The sequence below is a fragment of the Geotrypetes seraphini genome, chromosome 3, assembly GCF_902459505.1.
Source record: "Geotrypetes seraphini chromosome 3, aGeoSer1.1, whole genome shotgun sequence".
Classification (NCBI taxonomy): domain Eukaryota; kingdom Metazoa; phylum Chordata; class Amphibia; order Gymnophiona; family Dermophiidae; genus Geotrypetes; species Geotrypetes seraphini.
The window spans coordinates 232,193,865-232,216,532 of record NC_047086.1 but is presented as its reverse complement, the minus strand read 5'-3'; the positions used below and the strand labels follow the sequence as shown (position 1 = coordinate 232,216,532).

Below are 22,668 nucleotides of genomic sequence, written 5' to 3'. Positions count from 1 at the left end.
TGACTAGAATACCAGCATTTATATACATTCTTTTCACCTAAATCTATGAGGCTCCTTATAAAATTACCCTAATACTTTATTTTCAGTAAGTAATATGGTCTTGAATTAGTCCATCTGGATACATTGAAATAAGTTATCATATTTTTTGTTCATTTAACTCTTTATTTCTGTGTAATCTTTGAATGAAATGTTAGCATGCAAATAAGGTAAAAGAAGATTAATTCATTGAGATGTACTTATATACAGTACTGTGAAAAGATTTTTGCTGTAGCCGAAAGCTGCATACTGAATCCACTAAGTCAACAATAGTTGTAAGATATTTTGCAGCATTCTTGTATATTTGCGATTGTATTAGTCAAGTGTTCCTGACAATAAACAGAAATCCTTGTGGAATAGGATCAGGTAATGTCCCTCTTAACTTAAAGAATTTTATCATCTGCGTTCTTTTATTAGTATAAAGAGAATGTCAAGGTCGACAAGGCAAATTATTGACATGCTCTGCACTTCAAGTTTTCAAAGGCCAGCATGCCAGACAAACTACTCACTTGTTCAGAAAATTTGTGTAGTATAAAAATATTTTAAATGTTAACCTCTTCCCATCCAACCTCCCTCCTCGATATTCAGCCCACAGGAGACAACAAATATAAACAGACTGACCGTAACGGGATGACTCTGACTTGGATAATCAATACTGGGCCAGCACTGAGGCACAGATTCTATAAACAGTTGTGGGAGTTAGGCACCTAGATTGGCATGCCTAGTCAATCTAGGTGCCTAAATTAATTTAATTGGCTTAATCACCACTGATAATTGCAAATGCCATTAAAACCCAATTAGAAAAACATTTGAAATTAACTATCCAGTAGGCGCCTAACTCAGTATGCATCTTTCATTTCGAGATGGGTATCGACACCGAAGCACCTACCAGCAAAAAGGCGTGGTTAGGAGTGGATTGGGGGGGGGGGGGGGAACTTGTGCATGGTTTCACTTAGACACCAGTAGGTGCCTACCTTAGACAAACTCATTCAGGCCAAGAAAATCTCCTGGCACCTAAGATTGCTTATGCGCTTCTAGGCATGATTTTATGAACAGCGCCTAGGAGATGACTGACAGCCGTGCCTAATTTATAAAATCAGGCCCTGAATGTCCAGGTCCTACATGGCCACCAGAACCTTTTAGGTGCTGATGTTCGCCCTGATACCCAGATAAAGTCTAGACTGCCTTTTGCTGTCTTAACTTTTCCGGGCGCTTACTCTGGTTAGCAGACTGAAAATCACCACTAACTAGGAAAGTCCAGACTCAGTAATTAGAAAGTGTTGCAGCAGTTTTGTGCTGATATTCAGCAGCAATAAACAGTTAAGTCCATCTGACTATCAGTGCAGAGCTTACCAATAAGCTTTAACTGGGTTGGAGCCTTTCTAACCAGTTAAATCCCATTCAATATCTACCCCTACTACTTCCTCCAGAAAAATTAATTGCAATACCCGGGAGCTCATATGATTGGACTGTACAGAAAACTATATCTGAGCAAATATTTCACTTTCTGTTGTATATGAGAGATTCAGAGTACACTTTCCTATCCTGATTCAAGGTTTTAGGACTCGCGATTTCGATTATTCACGATTTCCTAAAACTGGAATCACCCCTGCCTCCCTCCCGCCTCCTGGACCTTACCTGGTGGTCTAGCGGTCTTTCAGGGCAGGAGCCATTTTCCTACGCTCCTGCCCTGCGCAGGTCACTCATACAAAATGGCTGTCTGAAGTTCCCGTCGTAGTCTCGAGAGACTACAAGAACGCATGGCAGCTATTTTGTATGAGTGATCTGCACGGGGCAGGAGCATAGAAAGATTGCTCCTGCCCCGAAAGACCACTAAACCACCAGGTATGGTCCGGAATGCCGGGGTGGGAGGGGAAGGCATGGGTGGGTCAGAGTCGGCCCAAAAGTTATTTGCAAATTTTCAATATTTGCGGGCTGGCTCTACCCCTAACCCCCACAAATATTGAGGGGGGAGTGTAATTGCTAGCATTTTGCTGTTTAAGAGTATGTCTGGGAATCACGGGACAAAATCATTTACATACCCTCCATACTGATAGCCAGTGGAGTAGTATGGGAGGGAGTGGCCCATCCTGGGCACCATCATGGTGGGGACACTGGCACCCATCTTCCTCTCCATCCCCCCACCTCTTCCCACTCTTCCCCTGATGCATGTGCCCCCTTCCCTTCCTCTGTACCTGTAGTTATTCTCTGCCACGATTAACAACTTCTACATGCTGCTTGCAACCATGTCGGCTCCCGCAGACATCACTTCTGGGTGCCGCGCATAGGAAGTGATGTCAGAGGAAGAGAATATGGTCACGAGAAGCATGTTGAAGTTGTTGGTCATGGCGGTGAACAACTAGACGTACAGGGGAAGGTGAGGGGAGCGCATACACAATAGGGGGGTCATGGAAGGTACGGGGGCTGCAGAGATGAAGGCAGGGAGGGGCACCACCGCCCTGGTTGCCTCTCTCCCTCGTTATGTCACTTCTGATAGCCTAGAGGAGTCTTTTACTTAAATAGCAGTGGAAATTCCAAGATGGTATTGAAGGGCCAAGCTATCACTGATCTTCCACATAAGCGAAAGCCCTGAAATTTTCCATATTTTACAACTTTGTGGCTCTTATTCTGTGTATGCTGAAAACCATTAAAAGTTCCATTAAGAAATCATCTTTTTTTACAATTTTGGTTCATTATGTCAGAGAGAAAAAAAAAAAAGAAGACACAAAGCCTCGAAACACTGAAAAGAGCAACAAAAAGAGGCACTGGAGATGTCGCATCCAACAACTGGATCCAAGTCTTTTATTGAAAATAAACAACTAAAATATGTAAAAACAAACAAAGTCCCAACTAGGAACCCAGTTTCAGCGACCACATCGCCTTCTTCAGGGGACACTATCAATCGTGTCGGGGTCTCTGCTCATGTTGGCACCTCATTTGTGCAGCAGAGACGCCGACACGATTGATAGTGTCTCCTGAAGAAGGTGACGTGGTTGCCGAAATTGGGTTCCTAGTTGGGACTTTGTTTGTTTTTACATGTTTTAGTTGTTTATTTTCAATAAAAGACTTGGATCCAGTCACGGGATGCAACATCTCCAGTGCCTCTTTTTGTTGCTCGGTTCATTATGTCAAACATTGACTATGCTAATTCATTATTGGTAGGCATAACAAAGTGTAATATAAAGAAATTACAGACATTGCAGAATGTGGCTATTAAGATGATTTCTTGTAAAAGTGTGCGGGATCGTGCGACTCCCCTTACGATACAAAATCACTAGTTGCCAGTGCATTATCAGATTCATTTTAAGGTGATTTTGATTGTGCTTAAAATCTTGAGTTCCAGAATTATCTGCACCACCTTGAGCTTTAGTAGTTAGGAAATTAATACAGTTGGATGAATAAATTAATATATAATCTATACATAGAATTAATTTTGGGATGGACTGGAGAGCACAGATAGAGTGACTAAGATGTCATCGTTCCTTTTACTCTCCAAACATGCTTTTTTCAAGCTCTACTAAATAATATTTTTTTATTCTCAATCAAATATCTGCTGTACACCTGCCTTTTAATAGTCATGATTCAGCCTGTTCTTGTAATCCACCCTCAAAAGGTTATAAATAATTTGGGTGAGTCAAACCCTAAGTTCTGTCCTGAGGATGAACTGAAAATTTCAATTATAAAAACCAGATGCAATTGCTTTCCACTGGGGCTGCAGATCACAATTTGCAAATCCTAATCCCCATCTCTATAATTGACACTTTATGCTTTAAGGTGAATAGAAAAGTACATTTTAATGTGTTGCTCTGAGACTAGCCATACTCCTAAAAAGACTATTTAAATGACAATGAATGACTATTACTGCTCTTTCTTGATTCTTCTGCTTACCCATTCCTAGTATATAGAGTAATAATTTCAATAGCTAACAATTATGTCTTAAAAGCATGTCTTTCCCAAATGAGTTTGTATTTCCCTTAAAAGCGAGGCAAAGAGAATTGCACAGAGCATAATTGATTGGAAGTTAGAAAGATGTACATCAAAAAGTTATTGACCATCATGTGACTGAAAATATGCAAACCCTACATTTTAAAAGGCAGGAGAGAGAACTTGAATATCTTAGAAAAGCTAAACTTTCCCTATGTTAGCTCAGCCTCTACTTTCCATCGTGTAATATATTATTAAGTTCACTACAGTATACGTTAGTCCTATTATATTTTTTCCAGAAAAACAAAGTCTTTTGAACTCATTGACATCTGGATAGATTGTGGAAGAATTGCAGGGAGAACACTCGCAACATGTCAGCATACTACTACAAAACAGATGTGTCAACTTCAAGTACCATCCTGTTTCATTTAAAAATGCCCTTCAACACGCACACCCTAGTAGACTAGAAACAATGCAAGAAATAAGAGTTGCATGAGAAGAGAAGCAAGAACAAGAGAGAATTCTACCATATAAGAACATAACAATTGCCGCTGCTGGGTCAGACCAGTGGTCCATCCTGCCCAGCAGTACGCTCATGCAGTGGCCCTCAGTCAAAGACCAGTGCTCTAAATGAGTCCAGCCTCACCTGCATACGTTCCAGTTTAGCAGGAACTTGTCCAACTGTCTTGAAACCCTGAAAGGTATTTTCCCCTATAACAGTCTCTGGAAGAGCGTTCCAATTTTCCACCACTCTCTGAGTGAAGAAGAATTTCCTTACGTTTGTACTGAATCTATCCCCTTTCAGCTTTAGAGAGTGCCCTCTCATTCTCCCTGTCTATTCCCTTCAGTATTTTGAACGTTTCGATCAAGTCTCCTCTTTTCAAGGGAGAAGAGGCCCAGTTTCTCCAATCTCTCACTGTACGGCAACTCCTCCAGTCCCTTAACCATTTTAGTTGCTCTTCTCTGGATCCTTTCGAGTAGTACCGTGTCCTTCTTCGTGTACGGCGACCAGTGCTGACGCAGTACTCCAGGTGAGGGTGCACCAAGGCCCGGTACAGCAGAATGATAACCTTCTCCGATCTGTTCGTGATTCCCCTTCTTTATCATTCCTAGCATTCTGTTTGCCCTTTTTGCAGCCGCCGCACATTGTGCAGACGGCTTCATCGACTTGTCGATCAGAACTCCCGTCCCGAAAATCCTGTATTCATGTATGAGATTTTTGTTATCGACATGCATCACTTTACACTTATCTATGTTGAGCCCCATTTGCCATGTCAATGCCCATTTCTCAAGCTTGATTATGTCACATTGCAGATCTTTACAATCCCCCTGTGTCTTCACTACTCTGAATAACTTTGTATCGTCCACAAATTTAATCACCTCACTCATTGTACCAGTGTCCAGATCGTTTATAAAGATGTTGAAGAGCACGGGTCCAAGTACCGAGCCCTGTGGCACCCTACTGGTGACGCTCTTCCAGTCCAAGTATTGTCCATTTACCCCCACTCTCTGTTTCCTATGCTCCAGCCAGTTTTTAATCCACGTGAGTATTTTACCCTCAATTCCATGACTCGCAATTTTCCGAAGTAGTCGTTCATGTGGAACCTTGTCAAACGCCTTCTGAAAATCCAGATATACAATATCAACTGGGTCCCCCTTATCTATCCACCTGTTTACTCCATCAAAGAAGTGCAGCAAGTTCGTCAGACAAGATCTGCCTTTGCTGAAATCATGCTGGCTTGTCCACCATGTTCTACTGACTCTGACCTTGTTTCTAACTCATTTATCCCCAGATTCTGTATATGCCGGCCAATATTCAAAACTTGTTAACTGGTCGGGAGCAGGCACTGACCGGTTAATTTGCTTCTCGGTTTAGTGAAATTTAAGGAATGTGAATATGTATTCTGGGATTCTAAGCAGTTAGAAACATAGAACATAGAAACATAGAAAAAGATGGCAGAAAAGGGCTATAGCCCACCAAGTCTGCCCATTCCAAATACCCGCCCTCTGGTTTCACTCCCCTAGGGATCCCATGTGAATATCCCATTTTCTCTTAAAGTCCGACACGCTGTTGGCCTCAATCACCTGCAGTGGGAGTTTGTTCCAATGATCCACTACTCTTTCTGGAGTATTTTCTGGAGTCGCTATGGAACTTCCCTCCCCTGATTTTCAGCGGATGCCCCCTGGTGGCCGAGGGTCCCATGAGGTAGAAGATATCTTCTTCCGACTCAATACGGCCCGTGATGTACTTAAACGTCTCAATCATATCACCCCTCTCTCTCTTCGTTCCTCAAGTGAGTACAGCCTCAGTTTATTCAGTCTTTCTTCATACGTGAGATCCTTGAGCCCCAAGACCATCTTAGTGGCCATTCGCTGAACCGACTCGATTCTCAGCACGTCCTTCCGGTAGTGTGGCCTCCAGAATTGAACGCAATACTCCAAGTGAGGCCTCACCATGGACCTGTACAGCGGCATCATAACTTCAGGTCTCCTGCTGACAAAACCTCTACGGATACAACCCATCATTTGCCTTGCCTTGGAGGTAGCCTTCTCCACTTGATTTGCAACCTTCATGTCCTCACTAATGATCACCCCCAGATCACGTTCCGTCGTGGTCCTGGCCAAGGTCTCACCATTTAGTATGTAAGTTCTGCGCGGGTTTCTCCTACCCAGGTGCATTACCTTACACTTTTTAGCATTGAAGCCTAGTTGCCATGTTGCCGACCACTGTTCAAGCAGTAGTAGATCTTGCGTCATATCATCAGGCAAAATGCTTTTACCTACTATGTTGCAAAGTTTGGCGTCGTCGGCGAACATTGATACCTTTCCTCTAAGTCCTTGGGTCATATCTCTTATGAATAAGTTGAATAGAATCGGGCCCAAGACCTAGCCTTGCGGCACTCCACTGATCACGCCCGACGTTTTGGATGGGGTACCGTTTACTACCACCCTCTGAAGTCTACCACTCAGCCAATCCTCAACCCATGTAGTTAGAGTGTTCCCTAACCCTATTGATTTCAGTTTGTTCAATAACCTTCGGTGTGGGACGCTATCAAAAGCTTTACTAAAGTCCAAATATACCACATCCAGTGACTCTCCGGCATCTATCTGTCTAGTAACCCAGTCAAAAAAACTAATCAGGTTAGATTGGCAGGATCTGCCCTGGGTGAATCCATGCTGGTGGGGATCACGTAGGTTTTCCTCGTCTAGGATTATGTCGAGATGTCGTTTGATCAGTGTTTCCATGAGTTTGCACACTATAGACGTGAGACTCACTGGTCTGTAGTTTGCTGCCTCTGTCCTGCATTCCTTTTTGTGGAGTGGGATAACGTTGGCGGTTTTCCAGTCCAAGGGGACTCTTCCTTTGCGTAGGGAGAGATTGAAAAGAACAGATAATGGTTCTGCCAGGACTTCACTCAATTCTCTTAGCACTCTGGGATGCAGGTTGTCTGGTCCCATGGCTTTATCTACTTTGAGTCTTGATAGTTCGTAGTAGACGCTACTGGGTGTAAACTCGAAATCTTGAAACGGGTCCTTCTGGCTGTCTCCCGTCTGAAGCTGTGAACCAGCTTCCAGTTGGAGCAGTTTTTACAGCTTTGTGAAACTAGCAATTAGTTCCCACTTGAATTAATTATAAACTGAATTCAGTAGTATTTTGCATCATAAAATTTGATCTTAGATTAGATCATGATTATATTTCATTGTATTTTTAAATTAATATCAGGAATGTTCTCCCGTTATGTGGACTAGAGGAGATAAAAGGGTAATATTGTAAGGAATATCCTTCAATGTCTGTAAAATTTTGGTTTTTCTTTTTCTCTTTTATTATTATTTGTATAAAATGATAATGTTTAAAATTGATAAATAAAAAATATAAATAAATAAAAATTTGCTTCTTGGAGACCATCCGGTCATTTTCAGCATCACTTAACCAGTTATCTTTGCTGAAAATGACCAAGTTAGTGCCAAAGTGCAAGCTGATTATGTCGGGGGAATTCTGGAGGCATTTCAGGGGCAGATTCTGTTAGCACCCAATGAGCTAACTGGCCAGTGTTAGTACATGAATAGGACCACATAAATAGCTGTCATATCATCCCCTCCCCCTCCCTTTACAAAACCACGCAAGAGGTTTCTATACATCTAAAAAAATGTTTTATCTCCCCCATTTTACCATGTCAGCTATTTTTTCTTCTGTTTGTATCTTTGCTTTCCTGACGACTTGACCAGCCTCTCTTAACTTTTCCAGATATTTTTGCCCTTCTTCCTCTTTCTGCGATCTTTTGTAGTTTATGAAAGCTAACCTTTTATTCCTTACCTTCTCAGTTACTACTTTTGAAAACCAAAGCAGTCTTCTTTTCTTCTTACTTTTACTTACTTGTCTCACAAAAAGGTTTGCTGCCTTTACAATAACTCCTTTCAGTTTTGCCCACTGAATTTCTACTCCTTCCAGATGTTCCCATCCAAAACAACAATTTCTTAATGTAATCCCCTTCTGAACTAAGTTAGTTTTTCTAAAATCTAGAACCTTACCATGCAGTGACCACTGGATGCAAGATGATCACCCACTGTAACATAGTAACATATAGTAACATAGTAAATGATGGCAGATAAAGACCCGAATAGTCCATCCAGTCTGCCCAACCATACATGCTCCATAAACATTTAATTTAAATGGTTCTTTTTCTTAGATATTTCTGGGCCAGAAACCCAGAGCCCTGCCCAGTAGTGTTCTTAGGTTCTAACTACTGGAGTCTCCGTCAAAGATCACTCCAGCTCATCTTAACCCTCCCCAGCCTGTCCTCAATTGAATGTCCATATACGGGACACAGAAACATCAGAAACACTTTCCCCATGTGTAAGCACTAAGTCCAGTATAACCCCATCCCAGGTGGGTTCCCTTACCAACTGCTGGAACAGTTCTCGTTGTAGAGAATCCAGGATCTCCCTACTTCTAGAAGACCCTGCAATAGGGATACCCCAATCAACATCCAGCATGTTAAAATCACCTATTAGTAAAACTTCCCTATATATATATATTCTGAATGTCTACTTTTAAATCTCTGTCCACTTCTTCTGTCTGTGAAGGAGGCCTGTATATCACACCAATGTAAATATATTTACCATTCCCTCTTTCCAAATTGATCCATGGACCATAGTGCCTCTTCCTTGCCCTGCAGATCTTACAATTGTGTGGCTTTTGATGCTTCTTTTTTTTTTTTTTTTTAGTTCAATCATCTTTATGAGCATTAAAAAATATACAGACATCCATAGGCACGAATGACATTATCCATGATAGTGACAACGAAATGTATGTGGATTGACATAAGAACATAAGTAGTGCCTCTGCTGGGTCAGACCACAGGTCCATCACGCCCAGCAGTCCGCTCCCGCGGCGGCCCAACAGGTCATGACCTGTCTGAATCACCCCTTGGTTTCTCATTGAAGTCCTATCTTCCCATCAAATTCTTGACCCTTTGTCCCCGCACCCCTTTCAGTACCCTACGATCCCTTTGTCCCTCAGGAATCTGTCCAATCCCTGTTTGAATCCCTGTACTGTATTCTGCCTGATCACTTCCTCCGGGAGCGCATTCCATGTGTCCACGACCCTTTGGGTGAAGAAAAACTTCCTTGCATTTGTCTTGAACCTATCCCCCTTCAGTTTCTCCGAGTGCCCCCTCGTACCCGTTGTCCCTCTCAGTCTGAAGAACCTGTCCCTATCCACCCTCTCTATGCCTCTCAGGATTTTGAAGGTCTCTATCATATCTCCCCTGAGCCTCCTCTTTTCCAGAGAGAAGAGACCCAGCTTATCCAGCCTCTCAGTGTATGGGCAGTTTTCCAGCCCTCTTACCAGCTTCGTTGCTCTTCTTTGGACTCTCTCAAGTACCGCCATGTCCTTCTTGAGGTGCGGCGACCAATACTGAACGCAGTATTCCAGATGCGGGCGCACCATCGCCTGATATAGTGGCATGATGACTTCCCGCGTCCTGGTTGTGATACCCTTCTTTATGATGCCCAGCATCCTGTTGGCTTTTTTCGCCGCTGCTGCACACTGTGCGGATGGCTTCATTGATGCATCCACTAGCACACCCAAGTCTCTCTCAAGTCCGCTGTCTCCCAGCAGTGCCCCCCCCCCCATTTTGTAGTTGAACAACGGGTTCTTATTTCCTATATGCATGACCTTGCATTTCTCAACGTTAAAGCGTATTTGCCATTTGTTTGCCCAGTCTTCCAGCTTGTCTAGGTCCCTTTGCAGGTCCACACACTCCTCCCTGGTTCTAACTCTTCCGCAGAGTTTGGTATCGTCCGCAAATTTTATAACCTCGCATTTTGCCTCCGTTTCCAGGTCATTGATAAATATGTTGAAGAGTAGGGGCCCTAGCACCGATCCCTGCAGCACACCGCTCGTGACTCCCCGCCAGTCTGAATATTGGCCCTTCACTCCGACCCTCTGCAGTCTACCTGACAGCCAGTGCTTGATCCATCTGTGTACATCCCCGCCCACCCCGTGGTTCCACAGCTTCTTAAGCAGCCTTTCATGTGGCACCTTATCAAAAGCCTTTTGAAAATCGATGCCTCAGTGCAATATACTGTATATAGGATTTGGAAATTCAAGAAAAATACATATCATCTTTAAATCTAAAAGAAAATAGGAGATTCCAACAAGCCCTCATCAATGAGGGGGGGGGGGAGTACATCATTATTATCAAAGAAAAAATATAAGGATAAAACCATCCTTAAATTAAAGGTGTTTATTATATTTTGACACCTTACATTGAAAGTTAGACAAAAGCAAGTTATTTCCCATTAGATTTAAGAAACTGGTCTAGATGAATGGGGTCCCCCAAAAATATAATCCTTATTCAGACAGAATGTTGCTCCAGCAGCCACAGCTCTAGATTTCAAGGCTAAAAATGCCTTTCTTCTGAGCTGGGTTGATCTGGCCACGTCTGGAAATATTTGAATTTTTGAACCACAAAATACTGCTTCTTTATTTTTAAAATACAGTTTCATTATTAAAGCTTTGCCACTCTCATTAAGGTATGTTATTAAAAAAGTGTCGCTTTTGACTGAATAATATCTTGAGAATCCTCAAGAAAATCAGTCAGATTTATATCCACAGATACTAATTGATCTATACCTTGTTCCATTACATTTTTTTTCTGAGGAATATAGTAAAGAGTAGATAACGGAATTTTATCATGTTCACTAACCCCCAATATCTCCTTGAGATACCTAGAAAATAGGATCTCCGGAGATATTAGATGGGTTTTAGGGAAATTAACCATTCTCAAATTTCTAGACCTCGCATTGTTTTCCACTGTTTCAAGTTTCATATGCATTAAGTGAAAATCTTTAATAGACAAGATGGAAAAAGAATGCTGGTCCGTCACCTGATTTTGCAAATTATCAGTACGTGTGTCTAATTTCTCAATATTTGAGTCCACATTTTCTAGCTTTTCTATCACTTCTTTCGAAAATACCTGAGATTGAACAGCTATAGATTTCAATAAATTTCTCCATCCTGTGATTTAGCTGCCATGGATCTTTAAGGGAAATTTCCTGTAGATTTTCTTCTGATCCCTCCAATCGCCCTATTTCAACATTGGAAATATGTGGCATTTTAGAAAAGGAAATTTTAAAGTTGTTTTGGGGGGTCAGAGGGGTCTTCCGATACCCGAGGACCCTCAACAGGACCTAGGTCTACAGGAAGATCAGGAGGGAGAGGAGGAGTCCTATCCAGAGAGCTAAGAGAAGCTCCTGAAACTTCAGACCTTATTACTTGAGAAGAATTTAAATTATGAGGAGTCAAGCGCCGGTCAATAGGGCCCGACGTTACAGAGGTAGAGACCTTACTTTTGCATTTATGTTTCCCCATTAGAGACAAAATTACCTTCAATAATAGGTGACCTAAAAAGTCACCTTATCTTCCTGACTCTCCCCAAGGTTCCAAGGGGCTAGGGCATGCCCTTTAGCCATGCCCTCTGGCCGTGCGCCACAAGAGCATCAGCGAAGTTCAGGAAGCAAAATTTCACTCTCTGCACCAGACGCCAGAAATCAGCACTCCATCCAACCTTAGCCGAAATTCAGATCCTGGTCGGGACTTTGCTTGTCTTAGAATTTTAAGGATTTATCAAAGAATTGGACTTGTTTGTTTTAGTATTTCAACAGGACCTATCATTGAACTTTGATACAAACTGTAAATAAAATATTTATGACCGCATGGTTGGATTTGACATCTCCAGTGCCTCTTTTTTTGTTTGTTCTGCTGAGCCTCGAGGCTTGGTACCTTCCTTCCTTTTCCCTTTAGTATGATATTTAACATATAACGCTACTCCCCCCTCCTTTTCTTCCTACCCTGTCTTTCCTGAACAGATTATAGCCCCTATAACTACATCCATGTAGACTTAGGGATCCTTTTACTAAGGTGCGCTAGCGTTTTTACCGCACGCACGAAATTACTGCACGCTACACCGCATGGTACACTTCTAGAAGAACGTCAGTTCAATGCTGGCGTTAAGGTCTAGCGCACGGGGCAATTTAGTGCGTACTATTCTGCGCTTTAAGGCCCTAACGTACCTTAGTAAAAGGAGCCCTTAGAGTGATTTAATTATCTGAGGGTTTAGCATTTTCTAAATGCTAAAGATGCCCATTATATTCCTACAGGCGTCTTTAGTGTTTAGCGCACACTAATCATGAGCACGCACTAAAGCGGTTAGTTTACGCTAACACGGTAGCGCCTGTTGATGAATTCTCTCCCCCCCACCTAAATCTTGATAGGCTGAACACTAGTCTTTCTAACTACAAAATTGTTATGAATGCACACAGCTTTACAATTCCATTACAAGGCAGAAATGGATGCCAAAGTGTTCACGTTTCCTCGTGTCGCTTGGATATTTCTCTGCAGTTCTGAGGCTTGATGAAAATATTTGAGATGTAACAATCCTGGCTTTAAACGTTGATGTGCAAACAATGAGCCACTTCTCGATCAGGAGGCTTTACACCATCATATGCAAATAAATTGAGTCATATATAAAACCTACAGTGGGACTCAGTTAACTTTTATTTCCTTAATGGCATGAGCTGATCTCCTTGATACGACCTAGAATGTGAAAGCTGCATAAAGAGTATAATTCATCCCCAAATTACTCAGGCAAATGGCACTATATCCGGAACAGGTGCAAGCAGACAGGGAGGTCATCAGCTTAACCTACAGTAATGACTTTCTCTGCCTTTGAGCAAGGCACAGAGGTGCCAAGCATCAATGAAAAGACACCCTAATAGAAGAGCCACCTGTTCACAAGAACAATTTCACTTATCAAGACAGAGCCAGGGGAACACTGTGAATCACAAGAAAGCCTCAGAAAGCATAAAAGACATATCCGTAGCCTTGTTATTTTAGAACCATGCTAACCCCCTCCTTTACAAAGCCGCACTAGCGTTTTTCGCACCAGCCGCCGCAGCAACAGCGCCTGTGCTCATAGAATTCCTATGAGCATCTGAGCTGTTACCGCTGAGGCTGGCGCGAAAAACGCTAGCACGACTTTGTAAAGGAGGGGGGTAAAGTGAATAGAAGATTCATTCTTATGTAAAGTCTTTTGCAGCATTTGTGATCCAAGAAAAACACGACGGGTGAAAAGCTTTCACCATAAATAAAGGGATTGGTTGCTAAAGTGATATTTGTTGGTGATTTCAGTTACCATTAAATGTAAGGGTTTCATGAACTCTCGGTAGAAGAAGTGGGAAAAGAATAAAGAAAAAGGGAAAGGAACTAACCCTTAGGAAAGATACATGATATCACAGAATAAAATGAGAAAAAAGAAATAAACAAACAGAACAATGCCTGCTCTTAAGTCTGAATTATTCAACAGAAAAACTTTAGCTGAAGCATCTTATTAAGCAAGAATGTGCAATATTAATTTGGCCGGAAGGAATAAACAACTTTGAAAAACTACTGCTGTCTGTTATGACTCCTTGGGAAAATATGGTACATAACCTCCCTTCAATCTTTTCTTTTAACTTCAGCAAGAAGCGAAAATCTAATGCATGCATTTCCTTTCTTGAGAAATAAGCATCTTTAAACTGGCCTGTCAAAGAAACCCATCTTCCTCCGCATTTCTAAAGGGTGCAGGCATTGCCATGCATTTACACACATCCAAGCTTCCAATTATTTATTATACAGTGTGAGAGGAAAGATCATGGGACCAGATTTTTCTAAAGTTTTGCCCAGTGGGACAGAAAGGGAGGTAACGTTTGCTAAATTCAAATACGGCATTATATGAATGACCTTACAAATGCAATTCTGTGAATCACAGGGTTCAAGGTAAACATGAGGTTTAATTACTTCCCACATCTACTATAAATCTTGTTTAAATCTCAGAGGAAAAACCATCAGAACCGATAAAGGTTTGATAGAATAACCCTGCCTACAAGTAAGATGTGAGAAGTTTGTCTTTCATTTGAGGAATAAAAGGTCTTCCCTCCTTACCGAAATCACTACAAGCCATGTGCAACTCCCTCAGTGCAAAATCCATGGGTGATATTCCTTTGAAAATAGCCCATGAAAACTAAACATCTGAAGTGCTTGAACTAGGGCGCACAACAATTTTTCTTATCTTTCATTTTCCAGATTATTTTTTAATCCAAAATGAATGCCATCCACAGTGTGCACTCTTTGCAGAAATATAGAGAGAAATATGATGGCAGATAAAGGCCAAATGGCCCATCGAGCCTGCCCATTCACAGTATTCACTATCTCCTCCTCTTCCTAAGAGATACCACATGCATGTCCCATGCTTTCTTGAATTCAGAGAGTTTTTGTCTCCATCATTTCTACTGGTAGACTATTCCACGCATCTACCACTCTTTCTGTAAAAAAGTATTTCCTTAGATTACTCCTGAGCCTTTCATCTCTTAACTTCATCCTATGCCCTCTCATGCTGGAGTTTTCCTTCATTTGAAAAAGGCTAACACTCCTGTACATTAATGCCACAGATAAATTTAAATGTTTCTATTATATCTCCCCTCTTGTGCCTTTCTTCCAGAGTATCATCTATCTAGCAGACCAATGTAAACTAGTTTATCCAATCAAACCTTTCTTTAGGGCTTCAGACATGCCAATAATTGTTCGCTGATATTCTAGCGATACAAACAAATTTTTTTGTGTGTATTTGGCTATGGCTGTGGCTTCTTCATTTGCCCATTTAATCTTATGTTTTTTATATATCTGAAAGGTTATTTTTTTAAACGTTTTTTCTTTTTATATATAATGTGCTTCACATAAATACTTATAAAAAAGTTAACTTATCTTTATAAATTCTTCTCTCCTTAATAGGATCGGGTCGGGGGTTGATCTTGGATAGATCAACAAAAAGTGGAGATCGGGATGGTCTGTTGAAATAATAAAAAAAGGGGGTATATATCTTGAAAAAGCCGTTAAGGCGAAACATGTCGATGTGACAAGCCCCGACCCGATCCTATTAAGGAGAGAAGAATTTATAAAGATAAGTTAACTTTTTTATAAGTATTTATGTGAAGCACATTATATATAAAAAGAAAAAACGTTTAAAAAAATAACCTTTCAGATATATAAAAAACATAAGATTAAATGGGCAAATGAAGAAGCCACAGCCATAGCCAAATACACACAAAAAAATTTGTTTGTATCGCTAGAATATCAGCGAACAATTATTGGCATGTCTGAAGCCCTAAAGAAAGGTTTGATTGGATAAACTAGTTTACATTGGTCTGCTAGATAGATGATACTGAATCTGGACTAATGCGAAGGAGGTTTCTTCCAGAGTATACATATTTATTTATTCAAATTTCTATACTGTTCTTCCAATGGAGCTCAGAATAGTTTACATGAATTTATTCAGGTAATCAAGCATTTTTCCCTGTCTGTGGAGGCTCACAAATCTAATGTCCATGAGGCAATGGAAGGATTAGGTGAGTTGCCCAGGGCCACAAGGAACAGCATGGGTTTCAACCCACAACCCCAGGATGCTGAGGCTGTAGCTTTAACCACTGTGACACACACACTCCTGTAGTCCTTATGATGTAGACCACCAACCATTTTAATAACCTTCCTCTGGACCGACTGCATACTGCCTCTTAGGTGTCTTAACTTAATTTGCAAAATACCCATTATAGACTCAATAATTGGTTAAAAAAATTTGGTAGGCACCTATCCTATTCTATTAAAAAAAAAAAGGTGCCTATTGCTTAACCGAGTGTTTCTATAGGCGGAGCGTGACTTAAGACACCATTAAGCGTGATTCTCCAAAAACTTAGGTGCCTGAAATGTAGTCCTTTAAAACTCTCGCCTACCTTTCAGGCGCCTAGGTTTTTACATAGGCGCCGCTAGCTGCGATTCTGTATATGGCTCCTAAGAACATAAAAACATACGAATTGCCATACTGGGACAGACCGAAGGTCCATCAAGCCCAGTATCCTGCCCAACCCAGGACCTAAGTACCTAGCTAGATCCCAAGTAATAAAACAGATTTTATTCTGCTTATCCTAAGAATAAATAATGGGTTTCCCCCAAGCCATCTTAATAATGGCCTATGGACTTCTCTTTTAGGAATTTATCCAAACCTTTTTTAAACCCCACTAAACTAACTGATTTCACCAAATTCTATGGCAACAAATTCCAGAGTTTAATTGCACATTGTGTGAAGAAATATTTTCTCCAGTTTGTCTTAAATCTACTACTTAGTAGCTCCATTGCATGCCTAGTCCTTGTAGCTTTGGAAAGAGTAAACAAGCGATTCACATCTAGCTACTCTGTGCAGTATTTTATAAATTCTCAATCATATCACCTGTTTTTTCTGCAAGCTTTAGCCTTTCCTCATTTTTGTTGCCCTTCTCTGAATCTTTTTTGAGATATGGCGACAAGTGTGGTTGATATGTGCCTTTTTTTAGACGCTGGCCAACTTAGGCACTGTTTATAGAATCAGCCCTTTAATGTATAAGAACATAAGAAGTTGCCTCCGCTGAGGCAGACCATAGGTCCATCCTGCTCAGCGGTCCGCTCCCGCGGCGGCCCATCAGGTCCATTGCCTGAGCAATGGTCTATACCTATCTGTACCCCCCAATCCCTTTTTCTTCTAGGAATCTATCCAAACCTTCTTTGAATCCATTTAGTGTTTTCTTGTCCACAACAGCCTCTGGAAGCCCGTTCCATGTATCTACCACCCTCTGAGTGAAAAAGTACTTCCTAGCGTTTGTTCTAAACCTGTCCCCTTTCAATTTCCCCCAATGCCCCCTTGTACTTGTGGTGCCCCTTAATTTGAAAAATCTGTCTCTGTCTACTTTTTCTATGCCCTTCAGGATCTTGAAGGTTTCTATCATGTCTCCTCTAAGTCTTCGCTTCTCCAGGGAGAAAAGTCCCAACTGCTTCAATCTGTCGGTATATGGGAGATTTTCCATTCCCTTTATCAGTTTGGTTGCTCTTCTTTGTACTCCCTCAAGTACCGCCATGTCCTTCTTGAGGTACGGCGACCAGTACTGGACACAGTACTCCAGATGCGGCCGTACCATTGCACGATACAGCGGCATGATAACTTCCTTCGTCCTGGTCGTAATACCCCTCTTAATGATACCCAGCATTCTGTTTGCTTTCCTAGAGGCTGTGGCGCATTGCGCCGATGCCTTCAGTGTTGCATCTACCATCACTCCCAGGTCTCTCTCCAGGTTACTAACCCCTAGTGGTGTTCCCCCCATTTTGTATGTGAACATCTGGTTCTTTTTCCCCACGTGCATGACCTTGCATTTTCCCACGTTGAAGCTCATCTGCCATTTTTCGGCCCACTTTTCCAGCTGCGTTAGATCTTTTTGGAGCTCCTCGCAGTCTTCCTTGGTTTGAGCCCTGCTGTATAGTTTGGTGTCATCTGCAAATTTAATGACTTCACACTTTGTTCCCGCCTCTAGGTCATTTATGTAGATATTGAACAAGAGCGGTCCCAGCACCGACCCCTGCGGAACTCCGCTCGTGACCCCTTTCCAGTCTGAGTAGTGACCCTTTACGCCAACCCTCTGTTTCCTGTTTGCCAGCCAGTTTTTGATCCATCGGTGGACCTCCCCTTGTACCCCGTGGTTCCATATCTTTTTAAGCAGTCTCTCGTGTGGCACCTTGTCGAAGGCTTTTTGGAAGTCAAGGTAAATGATGTCTATAGATTCCCCTTTATCCACCTGGCTGTTCACTCCCTCAAAGAAGTACAATAAGTTTGTGAGGCATGACCTACCCTTACAGAAGCCATGTTGACTTGGTTTTAGCTGCCCATTTTTTTCGATGTGCTCACAGATGCCGTCTTTAATCAGTGCCTCCATCATCTTTCCCGGAACTGAAGTCAGGCTCACCGGCCTGTAGTTTCCCGGGTCCCCCCTTGCGCCCTTCTTGAAGATGGGCGTGACATTTGCTATTTTCCAATCCTCCGGGATCTCTCCGGTTTTTAATGATAGGTTGCATATTTGTCGAAGTGGCTCCGCTATTACGTCTTTTAGTTCCTTGAGTACCCTTGGGTGAATGCCATCCGGACCCGGCGATTTGTCGCTCTTTAGTCTGTCAATCTGCTTGAGTACATCCTCTTGGCTTACCTCTAAGTTGACCAGCTTATCGTCTTGGTCTCCTATTACGATCTCCTTGGGTTCCGGAATGTTGGTTATATTCTCCATCGTGAAGACTGACGTGAAGAACTCATTTAACCTGTCAGCTATCTCTTTCTCTTCTTTTACAACTCCCTTTCGGTCTCCATCGTCCAATGGTCCCACTTCTTCTCTCGCCGGTTTCTTCCCCTTGACGTATCTGAAGAACGACTTGAAGTTTGTTGCTTCCTTTGCTAGTCTCTCTTCGTATTCTCTTTTTGCTTTTCTAACCACTCGGTGACATTCTTTCTGGCGTTCTTTGTGCCCTTTTTGGTTCTCCTCTGTTTGGTCCTTTTTCCATTTTCTGAACGATGCTTTCTTGTCGCTTATCGCCTTCTTCACTGCACTTGTTATCCACACTGGGTTTTTTGTTCTATTTTTTTTGCACCCTTTTCTGAACTTGGGGATGCATATGCTTTGTGCTTCGTGCACAGTCTCCTTGAGTAAGGTCCAGGCTTTTTCTACGGATTCCGTTTTCCCTATGTTGCCTTTGAGCTTCTTTCCCACCATTTTTCTCATGGCATCATAATTTCCTTTTTTGAAGTTGAGTGCCGTCGTTGTGGTTCTTTTCCCCTTTGTTGATCCAATTTCAAGCTTGCACTGGATCATGTTGTGATCGCTGTTACCTAGTGGGGGTAATACCGCCACCTCCTTTGCTGGCCCCCCTAGTCCGTTGAAGATTAGGTCAAGAGTGGCATCGCCCCGTGTTGGTTCCGTGACCAGCTGCTCCATGAAACAGTCCCTCGTGACTTCTATGAATTTTGTTTCTCTTGCGCAGTTTGAGTGCCCAATACTCCAGTCTATCCCAGGATGGTTGAAGTCCCCCATGACCACCACATTTCCGCTTTTGCATACCTGTTTCAGTTCAGCCTCCATCTCCTGGTCGATTTCTTCCGGTTGTCCAGGTGGGCGGTAGTACAGACCCAGTTTAATGTCTGCTCCTGCTCCTCCCTGTAGCTTAACCCATAGTGATTCCAGGCCATCTGCCCGTACTGTTGTTTCCGTCCTGGCTGATGGTATGGAGTCTTTTATGTACAGCGCTATTCCTCCACCCTTTTTATGTATCCTGTCTCTCCTGTATAGTTTGTATCCTGGTATGGCCACATCCCATTGATTGTCCTCAGTCCACCACGTTTCTGTGACTCCAATTATGTCTAGGTCCTTATTGCTGGCTGTGATTTCCAGTTCTCCCATGGTGCATGTTAGTAACGCTGGCTGTAAACATGTGGAAAAACTGTCCTCTTAAAAGCAGTTCTCAAAATGTTCGATTTTTGTTTTTCAATATAGACCGATTCAGCACTGGTTTTACTGTGCAGCAGTCATGTACCGTATTGTAGTCCTGTTCTAAACAAGCAAGATTAAAAGGCCTATACATGAAGTGGAGAAGTCTAACTTGACATAAAAGTCTATGCATGCTGAATGACATTTTGTAGGAGATTAAGCATAGTGGTTTCCATATTAGCTCAAGTTAAACAAACATATCTAGATAATGCCTCTTTATTGAAGCAAATATATTTTTGTGGATAGCTTCTGAGAAATCTGTCTCTTTATCAGGTCAGTGCAATGAAAAAGAACAGGAGAGGAAACTTCAGACTAATTTCCCTTTCACTACCAGATTCTGACGAAATATATTTCCATGTAGACAAGAGTCTCTAATGAAGAAGAATGAGGTACATTGCTTTTGAGCCATATGTAGTCTCTATATGCATTTATGTGACATAAATTAGTTTAAAATATATGCCTGTTGTTTCTAGTCTTAATGCTCAACCTTAACATCTTAAACTATAAAAAGAACTTTCAAATCTCTTAAGCAGACCCTTAAGTGGCACTGGCTTTCAGCCTGATTTATTGTTTCAGCTACCCTAACTAAACAACCTGTAATAATCCCCGACAGCTGCCAGCCAGCAGGTTCTGCTAAATAACATTGAAATCCAGTATCGTACGCTGGGATCAACTTTGTTGCCTTTTCTGGTAAGATCAGGCCGTCATAAGCACGGCAGCATTTTTAATATTGCTTTTAATATCTTCCAGAAACTGAGGTGGGAAACAGGAGGACCCAACTGTATAATCAGGAAAGTGCAGCCTGCCATCATTATAACCATCCTCCTGAGTCTTGCATTTTATGAGTTGTATAGATTTGAAGTTACGGTGAAGGTCAGAGAGATGAACACAGCTGGTGGGGAGTGAAACTCTAATGTCAGGAAGAATTTGCTCTCAGTCAGAAACATCATTTTTAAAGGTCTGTGTTCTTAATAAAATAAAAAAAAAAAAAAAAAAAATAAAAAAATATATATATATATATATATATATATATATATATATATATATATATAATAAAGTGTTCTTTTGCAATCTGTAAATCAAAATCAAAGCAATTTCCACTACCCTCGGTACCAAAATTCCCCTTCTTTTCTTTTGCTGCTCCTGATGAAAAGAGACATTTTTAAAGCAGAAGTCAGAAGGTCAGATGATCAAACGATGACCTGCTTTTCCATTTTTACTTGCTTCAATCAAAATCTTATTTTTGTTATTATTCATAAGGCTGGATATATAATTCTGTTTCAACACAGCATCCTTGATGTTGCACTTTATTCATTATCTTTACTTTCATCTACTTCTTTTTTTCTATATCAGAGGGAACGGAAACTCTTAAAAGTTGCTAGGGAATAAATGGTAACATTTCACATTAAATTTGGTAAAGGGTAAGTGTGGTGGCCGCATTACAAGGAGAAAACCTTTGCTGCATATATGTTTAATGTTGTTTTTATGTTTGGATATTTGCATTATATGGAATGAATTGAGACCCTGTGTTTTGTGCTCTTCGGTGATTGGCCTGTATTAGGCATCTGTGCTGTTTTCAGTGCCTGAAGCTGGTTGTGATGCCTGCCTCTAGGCATGCTGGAAGGAGCAGAATTCCCCCGCCCTCTATCTGAGAGGAAAAGAAGACTGTATGAGTGGCAAAACATCTCCACATTGATGCAGCTATCTCAGCTGCTTTGCCAGTTAAACGTAGGAAGCCATGCTCTTTTTCATCTGAGTACTACGAGATCTCATATAGAGTTTCTCATTGAAAAACTGCTTATGTACTGGAAGGGAATGAGGACTTGGATACCATCTTTTGTGGCTTTGGCAATCCAAAACTGACATTCAGAGTGGTGATTACTGGAGGATTAATAAGGAGCAGCACCAGGATTTGATATCACAACCTCTTGGGTGCAGAGGCAGCAGCTCTACCAGTGAGCCACACAATACTGGATGTGACAGCCCACGGCTTTGCAGATATGTGAACTCTCAGAAAACTGCTCTCATGATTCACTAGTATTTGGCATCCCATGTCATCCTGTCTGCAACCTGTTTGATAAGACTATTCCTCTGACTTGTTAACACTCCACGTAACTCCCATAAAGTGAACGTGAGGACCGCTCATGCTATTTCAAATACCCACTCTGCTTGTAAAATCAAGTCATTATGCTGTCATAACTAACGTGTCACTTTACTGGCTACTGCAGAGGAAGTAAAAGAAACATATAAAATACATTTACTGAAATGAGTACTAAAGATTATTGCAGCAGTACTTTGTTCAAATATTTATGTCTACTTTAAAATACATACTGTAGTTGTTAAGTGCTAATAATGCCTCATCTTAACATTTCAAAAGAGTTTCCAGACAGTAAAACTGTGTCACTGAACATACTGCACTGCTAAACCCTGTTCCTTAATGTACTACAGTGACTGTTACAAATCATTTCTAGACTGTACTGGCTAATATTCTGCCTTTAATATATGAGCAAGACTTCCTGTTTATAAGCCAAGGGAAATTAATGCAGTAGAGATGGTCCAAACAATCTGGACATTCCAGACTATGGAGTAATCCAGTACCTCCAATTTATGACCGCAAATGTATTTAAAAAATAGTACAGGAACCCAAGCCCAAAATATTCAACAATAGTAATAAATCAGACATATTTCCTTTAGTGTGTAACACAAGTCCTGTTCCTTTTATGCACTAGGATTTCATAAACCACATCTGGTATGAATCGCAGAAATATGAGTTTGATGGCC

The 22,668-nt window shown here is 41.5% G+C and overlaps 1 protein-coding gene across 9 annotated transcripts in view; it reads right to left on the bottom strand.

The window, feature by feature from the left end:
- Nucleotides 1-22,668, bottom strand: part of LAMA2 (laminin subunit alpha 2) — a 1,204,230-nt gene that overhangs the window by 1,017,201 nt on the left and 164,361 nt on the right. The window lies entirely within an intron of this gene.